Source organism: Anabrus simplex, chromosome 1 (genome assembly GCF_040414725.1).
Source record: "Anabrus simplex isolate iqAnaSimp1 chromosome 1, ASM4041472v1, whole genome shotgun sequence".
Lineage (NCBI taxonomy): Eukaryota > Metazoa > Arthropoda > Insecta > Orthoptera > Tettigoniidae > Anabrus > Anabrus simplex.
The window spans coordinates 785,139,403-785,155,703 of NC_090265.1; the positions used below are offsets into that span (position 1 = coordinate 785,139,403).

At 42.9% G+C, this 16,301-nt stretch overlaps 1 protein-coding gene across 6 annotated transcripts in view; it reads left to right on the top strand.

Moving 5' to 3' along the window:
* The window catches only part of LOC136857520 (V-type proton ATPase 116 kDa subunit a 1), a 581,303-nt gene that overhangs the window by 456,370 nt on the left and 108,632 nt on the right, over positions 1 to 16,301 (top strand). The window lies entirely within an intron of this gene.

Consider the following 16,301-nt stretch of genomic DNA (forward strand, 5'->3'; position numbering starts at 1 on the left):
AGCGCGGCATCATGGTTTGGGGCGCTATTGCGTATGATTCCACGTCACCTCTAGTGCGTATTCAAGGCACGTTAAAAGCCCACCGCTACGTGCAGCATGTGCTGCGGCCGGTGGCACTCCCGTACCTTCAGGGGCTGCCCAATGCTCTGTTTCAGCAGGATAATGCCCGCCCACACACTGTTCGCATCTCCCAACTGGCTCTACGAGGTGTACAGATGCTTCCGTGGCCAGCCTACTCTCCGGATCTCTCACCAATCGAACACGTGTGGGATCTCATTGGACGCCGTTTGCAAACTCTGCCCCAGCCTCGTACGGACGACCAACTGTGGCAAATGGTTGACAGAGAATGGAGAACCATCCCTCAGGACACCATCCGCACTCTTATTGACTCTGTACCTCGACGTGTTTCTGCGTGCATCGCCGTTCGCGGTGGTCCTACATCCTACTGAGTCGATGCCGTGCGCATTGTGTAATCTGCATATCGGTTTGAAATAAACATCAATTATTCGTCCGTGCAGTCTCTGTTTTTTCCCCAACTTTCATCCCTTTCGAACCACTCCTTCTTGGTGTTGCATTTGCTCTGTCAGTCAGTGTATTTCTGTAAGCCAGTTGTTGTGATTTTTGAGAGACACAGCGAGATTTAGTATCTTCTTTCTTAGTCTATTGTTATCCATCCTGATCAGGTGACCATAGACTTTTGATCTTTTTCTAATGGTGTCTGTGATTTTTTTCTGTTACTTGATAGATTTCCTGTGATTTCCTCTTCACCCAAATACCATTTTCGTATTTAGGTCCTAGAATTTTCCTGAGAAGTTTCCTATCTTGTTTTTCGATGTATTCTCCTTCGTGATCTGCCACCAATTATCAGAGTTTGTGATGCATAAAGGGCTTCTGGTTTGACAACTGTGTTGTGTATTAATTTTACGTGTCCGGCTCCATGGCTAAATGGTTAGCGTGCTGGCCTTTGGTCACAGGGGTCCCGGGTTCAATTCCCGGCAGGGTCGGGAATTTTAACCATCATTGGTTAATTTCACTGGCACTGGGGCTGGGTGTATGTGTCGTCTTCATCATTTCATCCTCATCACGACGCGCAGGTCACCTACGGGTGTCAAATCGAAAGACCTGCACATGGCGAGCCGAACATGTCCTCGGAGACTACCGGCACTAAAAGCCATACGCCATTTCATTTCATTTTACGTCTTGGGATATAGATTTTTTGTTGTATCTGCTCCCCACAATTGTGTATGCTTTTTGTAATTTTGTAATTCTTTCTTTGTTTGCTTGCTGATTTATCCCGTTCGGTTGTTTAATATCGCCTAGGTATTTTAATTTATCTGCTTGAGAGATTTTGCCACATCTAGTGCTTAGAGTATGGTTGTTAAATCCTAATCTTGTACCTTCTATATACTTTGTCTTTTCATATGAAATTTGCAGACCTGTTCTTGCCGCTATTTCATGAAAGTTTTCTACGGACTGGAGTGCTTCTTGTTTGTTGTTGGAGAGGATTGCCAAGTCATCTGCAAAGGCGAGGCAATCAAGGTGAATTTTGTTTTTGCGAAGTCTACCAATATTGATCCCTTTAGTTTAATTTTTCCATTCTCGAACCACTTTTTCCAGAACTAGATTGAATAGTAGTGGTCATAATCCATCGCCTTGTCTGACCCCTGTTGTAATTTCGAGTGGCTCTGAAATTTCTCCTAAAATATAACTTTCTCTGTTGTGCCTGTCAGAGTTTGTTTGATCAACTCCCTTGTTTTTCTGTTGATTTTAAATTCCTCAAGTATGTTGAATAGAGTCTGTTCGTCTATTGAATCATAAGCCTTTTTGAAGTCAACAAAGGTAATTATTATTTGTTTTGTTTCACTAATTTGTAAAATAGTTACAGTGTTATAATAATTATTATTATACATAACAAAATCACACCAACCGTAACAGTCTAGTCAGGATATCAGTAAAATACCTTATGTGTAGTAATTTTGAATGTTTATTATAAAGAAGACATATATTTAACAATGTTGCCTGAAGTACGAGTGTGGAATGATTGGTAGCCCTATGATCGACACCACATGGTGGAGCATCGAATATAAACTGAATATGATTACGTGATATTTTCATTTAGTTATTTCTCCAATAACAGTTGTATTATCCATTATAAAGGATATAAGACACTTCAGACTCATTTTCTGGCTTAATGTAGTAGTTTGTAAAGAACCTGAAAGGACATTAAATAATTTTGGAATGAAGTACAAGGAATTGCGTTTTGTTATGCTATCTTTGGGTTTGTATAACATACAACGGTGGTACATCTTACTGCGTGTTGAATATTCGTGTTTAATATTCTCAATTATATTTTTGTTGATGTATTTGTATTTTTCAAGGACAAAACTGCTTTACATTAAATATATTTGCTTCAGCATATAATTGATTACTTGGGTATAATCTTTCTCTCTGGTACACTATTCGTAATATAAGGTTTTGAACAACCTGTGTTTTATTGATTACATTTTTCTGTTGAATGTGTAACAAATGTCTTACAACTATTGTGTTCAATGCTCATCTCTTGTTTTTACAGAAACAATTAATCTCGTTATTTACTTGGGAGTGTTTATGAATATGGATGTAATGATTTGCTGGATGTAGTACTTTGCCCGCTGAAGAACCTCGGAACTCTTGTTCTTCGCACTCGTTACAGCTTCCGGATATCTTTTCGTTTAATGTGTTGTTCAACAAACTTCCTTTCCACACTAACTTTAACATTGCACAATGTGCAAAATAAAACACGTCCAGTGGTTGTCAACACATCTTTTCCAAATTCATTGACTACCTGAATTTAAAATACACTTCGTGATACACAGCAAGCGGCTCCGCGGTTTCGGTTACGTAGCTACCAGGTTGCATTCGGGAGGTAGTGAGTTTTCCGTAATACAGTGGAACCTCAATATCCCGAATCACCTCGGGAGCTAAATTTTACTTCAAGTTACGAACATTCGAGATATAGAGAATACAGTTTTGGAGCATGTATAGCGCATAATTTAATCATATACACGGGCTTGTACTGAATACATTATTTTTAACAGTATTTAAACATATACAAAGAAACTCTATTTTACGGCATCACTTTAATTATAACACTTATTATGGTAGTAACTTTTTAGAAGAAAGGATACAGTACATACAGTAGTGAAACAAGAAACATACCTCGGTTAATACCTTTGGAAAAAATCCGTTAGTCTCTTCTGAAAAATGAAATGGCGTATGGCTTTTAGTGCCGGGAGATCCCGGAACGGGTTCGGCTCACCAGGTGCAGGTCTTCTGATTTAACTCCCGTAGGCGACCTGCGCGTCGTGATGAGGATGAAATGATGAAGACAACACGTACACCCAGCCCCCGTGCCAGAGAAATTAACCAATGATGGTTAAAATTCCCGACCCTACCGGGAATCGACCCCGGGACCCCTGTGACCAAAGTCCAGCACGCTAACCATTTAGCCATGGAGCCGGACAGGCAACTACTCTTCATACTAGGTGAAGGGGGAAAAGTCCATATACGTCTTGAAGTTACTAGGGTGACCAGATTCCAGGAAGTGACAGTTCTTCTCCACTGTGGTTTCAAAAATTGGTGCAGGTGACTATGTTTTTCATTTTATAAAGGAAAATGTGAGTTCGGTCGTTCCAATGGCGTTTTGAGTAGGAAAGTGATATTTCTATGACGGTTAATGAAAAACATGTATCACCCAGTAATATTCAAGATGAGTTTATACGAATCAGGTAGTATAATTGCAAAAAGACCGCGAAAAGAGCTGAGCACAATATAATTCACAGTTGATAGCACGTAGTTTTAGTAAACAATAGATCGACAACACTGGTAACCGAAACTAGAGTCTAACGCGCTCTATCGGAGTGATCGACTGCCTATGATTGGCTGTTTACTAAGCCTCCGCCAAAAGGCAGCGCTCAAATGTCAAGTTGAATTTAAGGTCAAAATCCATTACCTCACCAGAAAGACCAGCTTGCTAACCATTTAGTCATGAAGCTGGACAACCCAACCAACCTGGACCTCTGTTGAGGAAGCCATGCTCTGCCTGTCACAAGTCAGAACCAATTGGCGAGTGATATATTAGTAACACCTCTTTAAAATACCTTGGGCGATAGTACCATGCAAGGGGGCCCTAACCAGGGTTACGGTAAAGACCTCAACGGCAGTGAAGGCGAAGGTACGGTGGAACTGGCGGAAGGGGCACCTGGCAACTGAGGTTAACAGTAGCAACCTACTGCCTTGTAGGAAGAGGAAGGATCCTCAAAGGCTAAGGGAACATCCCCGACAGAAAAGGCAACCACCCAACAGGCTGTGAAGGGGCAGACCCCCTGTTGGTTGTGCGCAGGGGTAACTTCTCGGCCATGTAAAAAGTAAGTAGTCACGACAATGTCGAGCACAAGTAGAAACCGGACAGTCTCAATGATGACGACTAAGCAGTGGACACGGACTAATGTAAGAATGGCTACATGGAATGTACTGAGTTTAAATAGAGCAGGAGCTTTCAGGAATGTGAAAGATCAACTGAGGAAATACAAGATAGGAATAGCAGCTTTGCAGGAGATTAGGTGGAAGGAAACATGCACGATTGATTCGGGGGACTACACAATGTTTTGTAGTAGTAGTAGTAGTGGGACAGCTAATTTTGGAACAGGTTTCCTTGTACACAGAGCATATAAGGCGGCGATATTGAACTTTGAACCGATTAATGGCAGGATATGCACATTGAGAGTTAACATGAAATTCTTCAATATGACATTGATCTGTGCTCATGCTCCAACAGAAGAAACGACTGATAAGGTTAAAGATTCCTTTTATGAACAGCTGGAACGCACATATGATACAATTGCTGAAAATGATGTGAAAGTGATTCTAGGAGATATGAATGCTAAGGTTGGAAGGGAAACCGTGTATCGGCCAAATGTGGGAAAGTATAGTTTACACGAAGAATGCAATGACAACGGAACAAGGCTGGTTGATTTTGCGGTAAGCAAAAATCTCACCATAAGTGGCACTACTTTCCCACATAAGGATATACATAAAGGAACTTAGACGTCACCGGATGGAACCACAGTCAATCAGATAGATCATGTGCTTATTCAAAGAAGGCATGGTACAGATATAAGGGATGTTAGGGTGATGAGAGCGTCAGATGCTCATTCAGAGCACTATATGGTGTTGTTTAAGTCCAAACAGAGGATATCAACAACTATCTATAATCAAGTAGAAAGGGATAAAAAGCATAACGTAACTAGAATCAGCACTGATGAAAAGCAACGAGAGGAATTTCAAAGAGGAATGAAAGAAGCAATAAGAGCGATAACTGTTGAGGAGGAGGAGAGCCCAGAGATACATTGGGAAAAATGGAAAAAGCGATACGGCAAACAATGGACTCAGAGCTGGTTCAGGAAAACAGAGATAAGCGAAAGGAGTGGTATGATGAGGAATGTGAGAAGTCAATAGAAGAACGAAATAGTGCAAGTAAGAAGATGCTTCAAAAGGATACACGGGCCGCCAGACAGAACTATGAAGAAAAGAGAAGGAAAGTAAAAACTATGTGTAGAAAGGAAAATAGAGAATTTGAGAAAAACAGACTGAAAGACATTGAAGAATGTAGAAACGTAAAGAATGTTAAGAAGAATGTTTAGAGGTATAAAGGAGATAAAACAGGGAAGGCAGCCCCGTACAACAATATGCATGGACAAAGAAGGAAAGATGATCGGTGACGAAATTATAATTATTGGAAGATGGGAAGAATATTTCAAAGAATTACTGCAATAGGATGAAACCCAGGAGTGGGAAGATGAGGAACATGAAGAACAACAGGACAGCTATGAAGAAGAAGAAGAACCAACACTGGAAGATGTAACTGAAGCTGCAAAGGAGATGAGAAATAATAGAGTTGTGGGAGAAGATAAGATACCAGGTGAAATATTAAAGTATGGTGGTATAGAGTTATTAAAGGAAATGCATAGATTGATAAATAATATTTGGAGAAGCGAGGTAATGCCAACAAACTGAAACACAGCTATTGTTGTATCAATATATAAAATGGGCGATAAGACAAAGTGTAATAATCATAGAGGAATAACGTTGCTTAATGCAGCATACGAAGTTTTTGCTAGAATATTGAACAAGAGACTACGACACTTTTTAATCTGGTACTGGATGGGATCATGCGCAAACTGCCAGGCAAATTAGATGGCACGATATTCAACAGAACGTTCCAGAGTATGGCATTTGCAGACGATATAGCCATGCTTGGGAGGAATAGAAAGTACCGTACCTGCTAGAGAACTACAGAGTTCTGGAAAGAGATGCGACTACACTGGGCTTGGTCATAAGTAAGGAGAAAACAAAATATATTATCAACACCAGAAATAAAACCAGGTGGAGAGGGACAGAGCAGTTTGAAGGGTTTGAAAGAGTAAATCAGTTCAAGTATTTGGGAAAAATAGTCACAGAAGTTAATGTAGTACCAGTAGAGATTAAGGCAAGAATAGCGGCAGGCAACAGATGCTATTATAGTTTCCATAACTTGTTACGATCGTCAAACATCTCAAGGCAGCTGAAGATGACAATGTATAGAACGATTATAAAACCTGTAGTTGTGTATGGATCGGAAACATGGACAATTACACAGCAAATCAGAAATACTTCGGATGCATGGGAACGAAAAGTGTTGAGGAAGATATATGGTGCAGTATACGAAAATGGCTGGATAATTAGGACCAACAAAGAGCTGTATGAACTATAAGAATCCGTCAATAACTACAGATATAAAGATTAGAAGATTACGGTGGTTGGGACATGTGCAGCGAATGGAGGAACAGCGAGTGCCAAGTAAGGTGTTAGTCACCAAGCCCGAGGGAAGCCGCTCAGGGGGACGACCAAGATTACGATGGCTGGACGATGTAGAGGCGGACTTGAGAAGACTAGGAATACGGAACTGGAGAAGGCTGGTGGCTTCGAGAGACGACTGGAGGAGACAAGTGATCGACAAGGCCCAGGTCCTTCAAGGACTGTAGCGCCGGATAAGTATGAACCTGGACGTTTAGCTAAGTATCGTAGGTTCCTGTTCATGTCCATACCTATATCATTAAAAACTCCAATGATGACATTTTTATGTGTAGTCAGATATTTCAAGAAAGAGAAGATAACGTAGTACAAGAATATGCCATGGGACAAAGCCGGCTGGTAGAATTCTACACTGATCATAATTTAGTCATTTTTAACTCTATAATACACGCCTTTATACGAGTACTCGTACTAGAACTGGAGACAATGGAAGATATCAAATAGACTCCATTATTGGTAGGCAGACTTGCACAAAAACAGACGTGGATTAGATCACAACCTACTCGTCACGAAATGCCGATTGAAGTAAGGAAGGAAGAGAAAGTGAGGAATTCCTCTTCTTCTTCTGCTACCGCATTTTCCCACACCTGTGGGGTCGCGGGTGCGAACTGCGTCGCACATGTGGAGTTTGCCCCGTTTTACGGCCGGATCCCCTTCCTATTGTGTGTTTCTATGGTGGTTGGTAGTGTAGTGTGTTGTCTGAATATGATGAGAAGAGTGTTGGGACGGACACGTACACCCAGTCCCCGAGCCAGAAGAATTAATCAGAAGCGATTAAAATCCCCGACCCGGCCGGGAATCGAACCCGGGACCTTCTGAACCGAAGGCCAGTACGCTGGCCGTTCAGCCAACGAGTCGGACAGCTAACTAATGACTGAAGTTAACTGAACGTACAAGCCAGTAAAGGAGACCTGGCTTAAGGAGAAGTGTGAAGATATTGAAGATTGCATAATTTTAGGAAAAATCGTAGAACATTTTTAAAGAAAAGGGAGGTGAATACATGCATATAAGGAACTTACAGGGAAAATCACTTCATATGAGAAGGCAAGATGTGAAGAACCTCTTTGACCTCCCCCTGTGGGTGGGGACGCAGGTGATGAATACACCCACGGTATTCCCTACCCCAGGGACTTTCAACTTGGGAGCGTGGGTTGGCGACCACGGGGCCCTTAGCTGGGTCCTGGCATTGCTTCCACTTAATTGTGCCAAGCCCCTCACTTTCATCTATTCTGTCCGACCTCCCTTGGTCAACTCTTATTCTTTTCCGACCCCGACGGTATTAGAGCATTCGAGGGCCTAGGGAGTCTTTCATTTTCACGCTCTTCGTGGCCCTTGTCTTTCTTTGCCCGGTACTTCATTTTTCAAAGTGTCGGATCCCTTCTATTTTTCCTTTTTCTTTCTCTCTCTCTCTCTCTCTGCCCCCTGTGGGTGGGGGACGCAAACGAACATTGCACCCGCTGTATCCTCTGCCTGTCGTAAGAGGCGACTAAAAGGGGAGACCAAGGGATGATGATATTAGAACTATGAGAATACTTGTGATTAGTACCTTTACGTGCGGAACGCCATGGGTCGACGTTACTTACGACTAGTACCAGCTTGCGAGGAAAACCATGGGTCTACTTTATATACGAACAGTGCCATTATATGAGGAACACTGTGGGTCTGAGTGTTGCTTGTGATAGAGGTCATTCCACCGGTCGGTTCCACTGTGTTCAGAATAGGTGTGCGTTACCTAGGAGTAGTACCAATTTATGAGAAACACCATGGGTCTACGTCGACCATGGTTAGTACTACTATGTGCGAAACACAACGGGTTTGGCTGGCACCCGAGATTAGTACCACTATGCGAGGAAAACCATTGGTCTGCGTTGCTTGAGAGTAGTATTATTATGTGAGGAACGCCATGGGTTTGTGCTGCCTGTGGGCGTTATCATAATGTGTGCTACACCGTAAGTCTGCTTTGCCTATGATTAGTACCTCTATGTGAGCGACGCCATAAGTTTACGTGGCCTGTGATTAGTTCCACCAAGTGAGGAACACCACAGGAATACCTGCGCCCATGATTAGTCCCATTATGTGAGGAGCACCGTGGGTCTGCGTTGCTTGTGAGTGGTTCCCTTTGTGCGAAACACCATGGGTTTGTGTTACCTGCGAGTGGTACCATTGTGTGTGACTTACCATGGGTTTACGTCACCTGTGATTAGTACCACCATGCGAAAAACACCATGAGTCTACGTTACCTGTGAATAGTACCACCAGTACCTTGGCTGGGCGGCTTCGACTGCTATGCTGAACAGGGGCCTTGTGGGGGGGTTGGAAAGATTGGAAGGGATAGACAAGGAAGGAAGGAAGGAAGGAAGGAAGGAAGGAAGGAAGGAAGGAGCCATGGTCTTAAGTTAGGTACCATCCCTGCCTGGAGGAGAACAACGGATAACCACTTCCAGGAGGGCTGAGGTGAGAATCGAACCCACCTCTACTCATCCTCCCGAAGCTGAGTGGACCCCGTTCCAGCCCTCGTACCAGTTTTCAAATTTTAGTGGCAGAGCCGGGAATCGAACCCGGTCCTCCGGGGGTGGCAGCTAATCACGCTAACCACTACACCACAGAGGCGGACATTATTGTTCACTATACAGGTTGATCGGAAACGACGTGAACCGGATATATGAGCGTTAGAGGGTTGGTCATACTGATAAATAATTCGAAAAGGAAATCGATATCTCGCGCCGTTGTCATTTTAGTCAATCAGATCACTTCGCAGGCGAATTCAAATGGGCTTTAGGAGGCGGAACTGCTAAATCTGGACGTGATTTAAGACCGGCATGAGAGCACCAGTCGAAGAAAAAAATTTGTCAGAGGAGGAGTTTGAGGACGGAGCTCCGACCTGACTGGACCACGACATATCAAGTACGCTACCCTGACACTGGCGTGTGTTTGACGCTGATTTCTCGGCCTGGCTCTGAGCCGTTCTTCAGTCACGTGCAGATTTACTAGCAGTGTCGCGCAATCATAAAGATAACACCACCACACAAAAGTTAGTCGTGAATCTTAATCAAATCAGTTTATTTGCTAAATGTGAAGTGTAGCGTTTTCTTTTTCTTATGCTCGTGTGTGTGTGTGTGTGTGTGTGTGTGTGTGTATGTGTGTGTGTGTGTTTTTTTTCACCAGCCCCTTATTTTTTCGGCGGTAGGCAACCCAACTAACACGTATATCATAAGGCCTTCGTACAACCATACCGTTTATATAAAGCTAGCGAATATGGTAGAAATCATTAACTGCAGTGTTCTGTCTATCACTTCAACTATAATGAATGTGGATAACGATGCCAGCTGAGAATAACACTATCTTACGTTTGGACGGGAAATGTCTATAAGGACTACAACATGCTAGCAATGCACCGAGGATCGCGGTAGATAAGGTGGCTAAAGCACGCGTCACTCCTGTTGTATCAGCCAAGCTGTGTGATAGAAGGTTCGAATCACAGGCTGGTTCATATCTTTTTTCGATTAACGCCGTTTACAGTGACTGTAATATCGCCGCATATCATCCTGTTACAAGGAGTGAATAGTTATTTGGTCCTGAAAAGGACCGTTTTTATCCGATGTTACGTAACCAGGTTGGACTACGACGTGATAGTCTGTAGGTAATAAGTATGGTACCCTGCATATTCAGAGTAACAAGTGTTCGAAATGTTGACTTCTTTACAGTGTTCATTTAACTTTTTACCATTACGGAGCACGTGGCATACCTTTTAATTCGACCGTACTTTCTCCTCAAATTAGTAGACTATTAATTCAACGTACTCTTCATAGGAATACATCGTGAGGAAATGGATAAGTGCTGTGATGTGACTTCGTAGGTCTGGATTATTATTTGTATGCGTTGGATTCGGTAGGTTGTGGATTCGAATCCCATCCTTGCCGTCCTGAAAATGGTTTCCCTTGGTTTCGCATTTTCACCACCAGGCGAATGCAACCATACCTTAATAAAAGACCAAGGCCGATTTCCTTACCAATCCTTCCCCCACACATCCTTAGGGGAAAGACGCCAAATCAGAGCGCACCACTTAAAACCAAGAGAGGGCCATAAGGAGAAATTTCAAATTATTTGGTGTTCTTAAAACTAAATTATAAGGATTTTTAGGTTATACTATTATTTGGGTTGCTTGTCTCCGAAAAATAAGAGGCTGGTGAACCTCCCAATATATATATTACTATTATAAAAACAGCAAAGCACCAAAAGGACATTGAAATATTTGATGATAAGAGCCCTCTTAACAAACGTGGAATGTTGGACCTTTTAAATAATTATTTTTCTTGTTGCTTCACTTCCGCATTTTTTTCTGGATTTCCTTGTCAGTTTTTCTGAGTTTGCCTCGTTATGCCCTTATCTTTTTCGGTGTTGAAACTTTAATCCGTCCGCCTCTGTGGTGTAGTGGTTAGCGTGATTAGCTGCCACCCCCGGAGACCCGGGTTCGATTCCCGGCTCTGCCACGAAATTTGGAAAGTGGTATGAGGGCTGGAACGGGGTCCACTCAGCCTCGGGAGGTCAACTGAGTAGAGGTGGGTTCGATTCCCACCTCAGCCATCCTGGAAGTGGTTTTCCGTGGTTTCCCACTTCTCCTCCAGGCGAATGCCGGGATGGTACCTAACTTAAGGCCACGGCCGCTTCCTTCCCTCTTCCTTGCCTATCCCTTCCAGATGATGATGATGAAACTTTAATCCAAAGACAATTACCGTAATGTACCGATATTGTATTTAAAAGGATTTAAGCGCATGCTAAAAACTAAACTACCTGAGCTGCTTATCTTTCTTTCTTTCTTTCTTTCTTTCTTTCTTTCTTAATCTGCTTACCCACCAGGGTTGTTTTTTCCCTCGGATTCAGCGAGGGATCCCACCTCTACTGCCTCAAGGGCTGTGCCCTGGAGTGTGAGACATTGGGTCGGAGGATACAACTGGGGAGGATGACCAGTACCTCGGCCAGGAGGCCTCATCTGCAATGCTGAACAGGGGCCTCGGTGGGGAATGGGAAGATTGGAAGGGATAGACAAGGAGGAGGGAAAGAAGCGGCCGTGGCCTTAAGTTAGGTACCATCCCGGCAGTTGACTGGAGGAGAAGTGGAAAACCACGAAAAACCACTTCTAGGATGGCTGAGATGGGAATCGAACCCACCTCTACTCAGTTGACCTCCCGAGGCTGAGTGGACCCCGTTCCAGTCCTCGTACCACTTTTCAAATTTCGTGACAGAGCCGGGAATCGAACCCGGGCCTCCGGGGTTGGCAGTTAATTACACTAACCACTACACCACAGAGGCGGACTGAGCTGCTTATCACTATACATAATTAGACGGTAAACTGAATGTGCTGCTTGACTGGAAGACGCAAACGAATTTTGGCTATAAATAATGCATATGAGATCACTTCCCACTATTTATCCACACAAATACATTAAGGGGTTGCACTTGTACAGTTGAATGTATTTATGTTTTTTTATTTCATTATGTCTGGTCTTAGAATGTGGCCAAAAATTCCCTACATTTTGAGTTAGATTCAGAAATCTCTTCCTACGACCCTGCATTGCGAGGGGAATAAAAGGGGTCGGAAGTCCGTACGGTTGACAAGACTGATCTGATCTCCTAAATGGTTGTCACACCAAAGGAGTTCACTTGTGTTTAAGCATAGCCTACACTATAAGAGTGTTCGAATAGTGGTGTTTCTCGCTGCCTTTGGTGAACCTTGGGTTCCGCTTTCAATTACTCATCACGAAGGAAGTTCTACTGTAAACGTTATTACGTCATCGCCACACATATTATCATTATTTTACATAGTAACTGCGGGCTGTGTACTCATGAATGAGACGACAGTACCGTATACATCTATCTGTTAACAAAATTCACTAAAAACAACTATGTCCAATTCGTCCAGCCGTTCTACTGCACCTATTAGCTTCATTTTTTTAAAAAAATTATTATTTCCGGAATTACTTGCCGGTGAATCCTCAGACGTTGATAGGTCTCTACGTTCAGTCAAATTTGAGTAATTCTAAATTCTAATCACTAGACTCCAGTAATTGCAGGAGGAGGTTAACCCTAGCCCGCAATACATTCTGCACTTAGCGGGTTGCTAAGCGACTAACATTTTCTTATACTCTGATATATAGCCTATGCTATTTGCATCCTTAGTAATGTGATGGCATGCAGCCATACTTGATTACTACATTTCAAGCCAGTGAGTATACACTTCCTCTGTTTATGGAATAATACTATTCTCTGATAGATTCTCTTTGATTCTCTGACCTTCCCCAGCTTCTGAAACAGATGGCAGAACGTTCCTACTAACTTACATGCTGCTAGGAGAAAACAGTCTACGTACGTACAGACGGGAAGGTATCAAGTTGACATGCCTTCTGTGTGAGCATTAACAAAGCTCAGGGACAAACTGTTGAAAAAAGATGGATGTCTACTTACCCGAACCAGTATTCAGTCACGGCCAATTGTGTGTTGCACTGTCTCGGGCAAGATCGTTTGAAAATGTTAAGATCCAGATAAACCGGCATGGTTGAAGCACAGTGAATATTGTATGGAAAAAAGTGTTATAAACTACATAACGAGTGAAACAGTTATTATGTACCGGTATTAAAGGTTCATAGAACTGTTGAAAATAACATGTAAGATAATATGACTACGGGAGGCATAATAAGACGAGTTATCTGACCTATTTATAACGAAGGCTGCGGAGCAGCGCGGTTCACTAATTATTATTATTTAATAATTTTAATAATGTTAATTACTTTACGTCCCACTAACTACTTTTACGGTTTTCGGAGACGCCGAGGTGCCGGAATTTATTCCCGCAGGAGTTCTTTTACGTGGCAGTAAATCTACTGGCACGAGGCTGACGTATTTGAGCACCTGCCAAGTTGGGGTCAGAAGGCCAGGACCTCAACCGTCTGAGCCGCTCAGCCCGACATTATTATTATTATTATTATTATTATTATTATTATTATTATTATTATTATTGAATCGTTGTGGTAGGTTAGAGAATCTGAAAAGGGAGATGATAGACTAAAGTTAGATGTACAGTAGCTGGTAAAGTGAAGTACGTTGGCAGGAAGAACAGGATTTTTGGTCAGGAGACTACAGAATTATCAACACAAAATCGAACAGGGGAAATGCAGGAGTTGGTTTAGTAATGAATAAGACAATAGGACAGCGAGTAAGGTCCTACGACCAGCATAGTGAAAGGATTGTTGTTGTCAAGATAGACACCAAACCAATGCCCACCACAATAGTGCAGGTCTATATGCCTACTAGTTCAGCGGATGATGAAGAAATCGGAAGAATACAGTATATAAAGCATTAGAAGATTGAATACAAAATGTAAAGGGTGATGTGAATATAATTGTGATGGGAGACTGGAATGCAGTGATAATCCAAGGAAGAGAAGGTAATACAGTAGGAGAATCCGAATTGGGACAAAGGAATGAAAGAGGAAGTCGGCGGATTGAATTCTGCACTGTTCATAATTTAGTCCTTGCTAATACTTGGTTCAAACACCACACACGACGGCTGTATACGTGGATGTGGTCCGGAGGCACTGGAAGGTATCAAATAGACTTCGTTATGATTAGGCAGAGATTCAGAAACCAGGTGTTGGATTGCAAGACATTCCCAGGAGCAGACGTGGACTCTGACCACAACTTATTGGTCATGAAATGCCATCTGAAGTTGAAGAAATTGAAGAAAGGAAGGTGTGCCAGTAGATGGAATCTAGACAAGTTGAAAGAAAAGAGTGCGAAGAATTGTTTCAAGGAACGTGTTGCAAAAGGACTAAGAAAAGGCTGCGGGAAACACAATAGAGGAAGAGTGGACAGTCGTGAAAAATGAGGTCATTAGGGCCGCTGAAGAAATATTAGAAAGGAAAGATCAACTAAGAATCAATGGATAACTCAGGAGATACTAGACCTGATTGATGAACGACAAAAATACAAGAATACAAGGAATGGAGAGGGCAGAAAAGAATAGAGAAGATTAAAGAATGAAGTGGATAGAAAGTGCAAGATATCTAAGGAACACTGGCTGAAAGAAAAGTGCAAGTATGTTGAAGGTTGTATGGTCCTAAGGAAGGTAGATGCTGCATACAGGAAAATTAAGGAAATCTTTGGAGAAAGGAAATCTAGGTGTATGAATATTAAGAGCTCAGATGGAAAACCACTTCTAGGGAAAGAAGACAAAGCAGAAAGGTGGCTGGAACATATCCAACAGTTGTATCAAGGTAAAGACGTAGATGATTTGGATCTGGAACAAGAAGAGGCTGCTGATGCTGATGAAATGGGAGACCCAATTTTGAGGTCAGTGTTCGACAGACCTGTGAGAGACCAGGAACAAGGCACCTGGAGTTGATAACATTTCCTCTGAATTACTGATTGCCTTAGGAGAAACCAGCCTGGAAAGGTTATTCCATCTAGTGCAGGGCCTCTCAAACGCCCAAAATCTCACGCGTGCAGAGCGAGGCGCAAGAGCTCCGTGCACTGTGCATCGGTGCCGCTCGGTATAGCTCGGATCAACGCTTCGTCTCTTGGCTACTCGGCTAAGCTCGGCTCTACTCGGCTCTACTCGGCTATACTCGGCTCAACTCAGCCCGGATTTGGAGCGCTACGGCGCAAGTGGGGCAGAGGGAGACAGGCGGAGCGAGCGAGAGAGGCGTGAGGAAAGAGAGAGTAAGCGCTATTGCTCCAAATCGAGGAGTGGGGGTCTGCACTCTGGTCAACCAAGCCAAGTCGTCTTTTGCACCGTGCACAGTGCATGCACCACGCGCATGCACCCTGAGAGGCCCTGATCTAGTGTGTAAGATATATGAGACAGGAGAAGTGCCATCGGATTTTCGGCAGAATGTTGTTATACCTATTCCCAAGAAAGCCGGTGCTGACAAGTGTGAAAACTACGGCACCATTAGTTTAGTATCTCATGCCTGCAAAATTTTAACACGTATTATTTACAGAAGAATGGAAAGACAAGTTGAAGGTGAGTTGAGAGAAGATCAGTTTGGCTTCAGAAGAAATGTAGGAACACGTGAAGCAATCCTGACTTTACGTTTGCTCTTAGAGGATCGAATTAAGATGGACAAGCTCATGTACATGGCGTTCGTAGATCTAGAAAAGGCATTCGATAATGTTGATTGGACCAAGCTGTTTGAGATTCTGAAGGTGATGCGGATCAGATACCGAGAACGAAGAATTACCTACAATCTGTATAAAAAATCAGTCTGCAGTGATAGGAATCCAGGGCTTTGAAACAGAAGCAGCAATCCGGAAAGGAGTGAGGCAAGGCTGTGGTTTTTTCTCCCCTCCTTTTCAATGTTTACGTAGAACAGGCAGTAAAGAAAATCAAAGAGGAATTTGGAAGGGGGATCACAA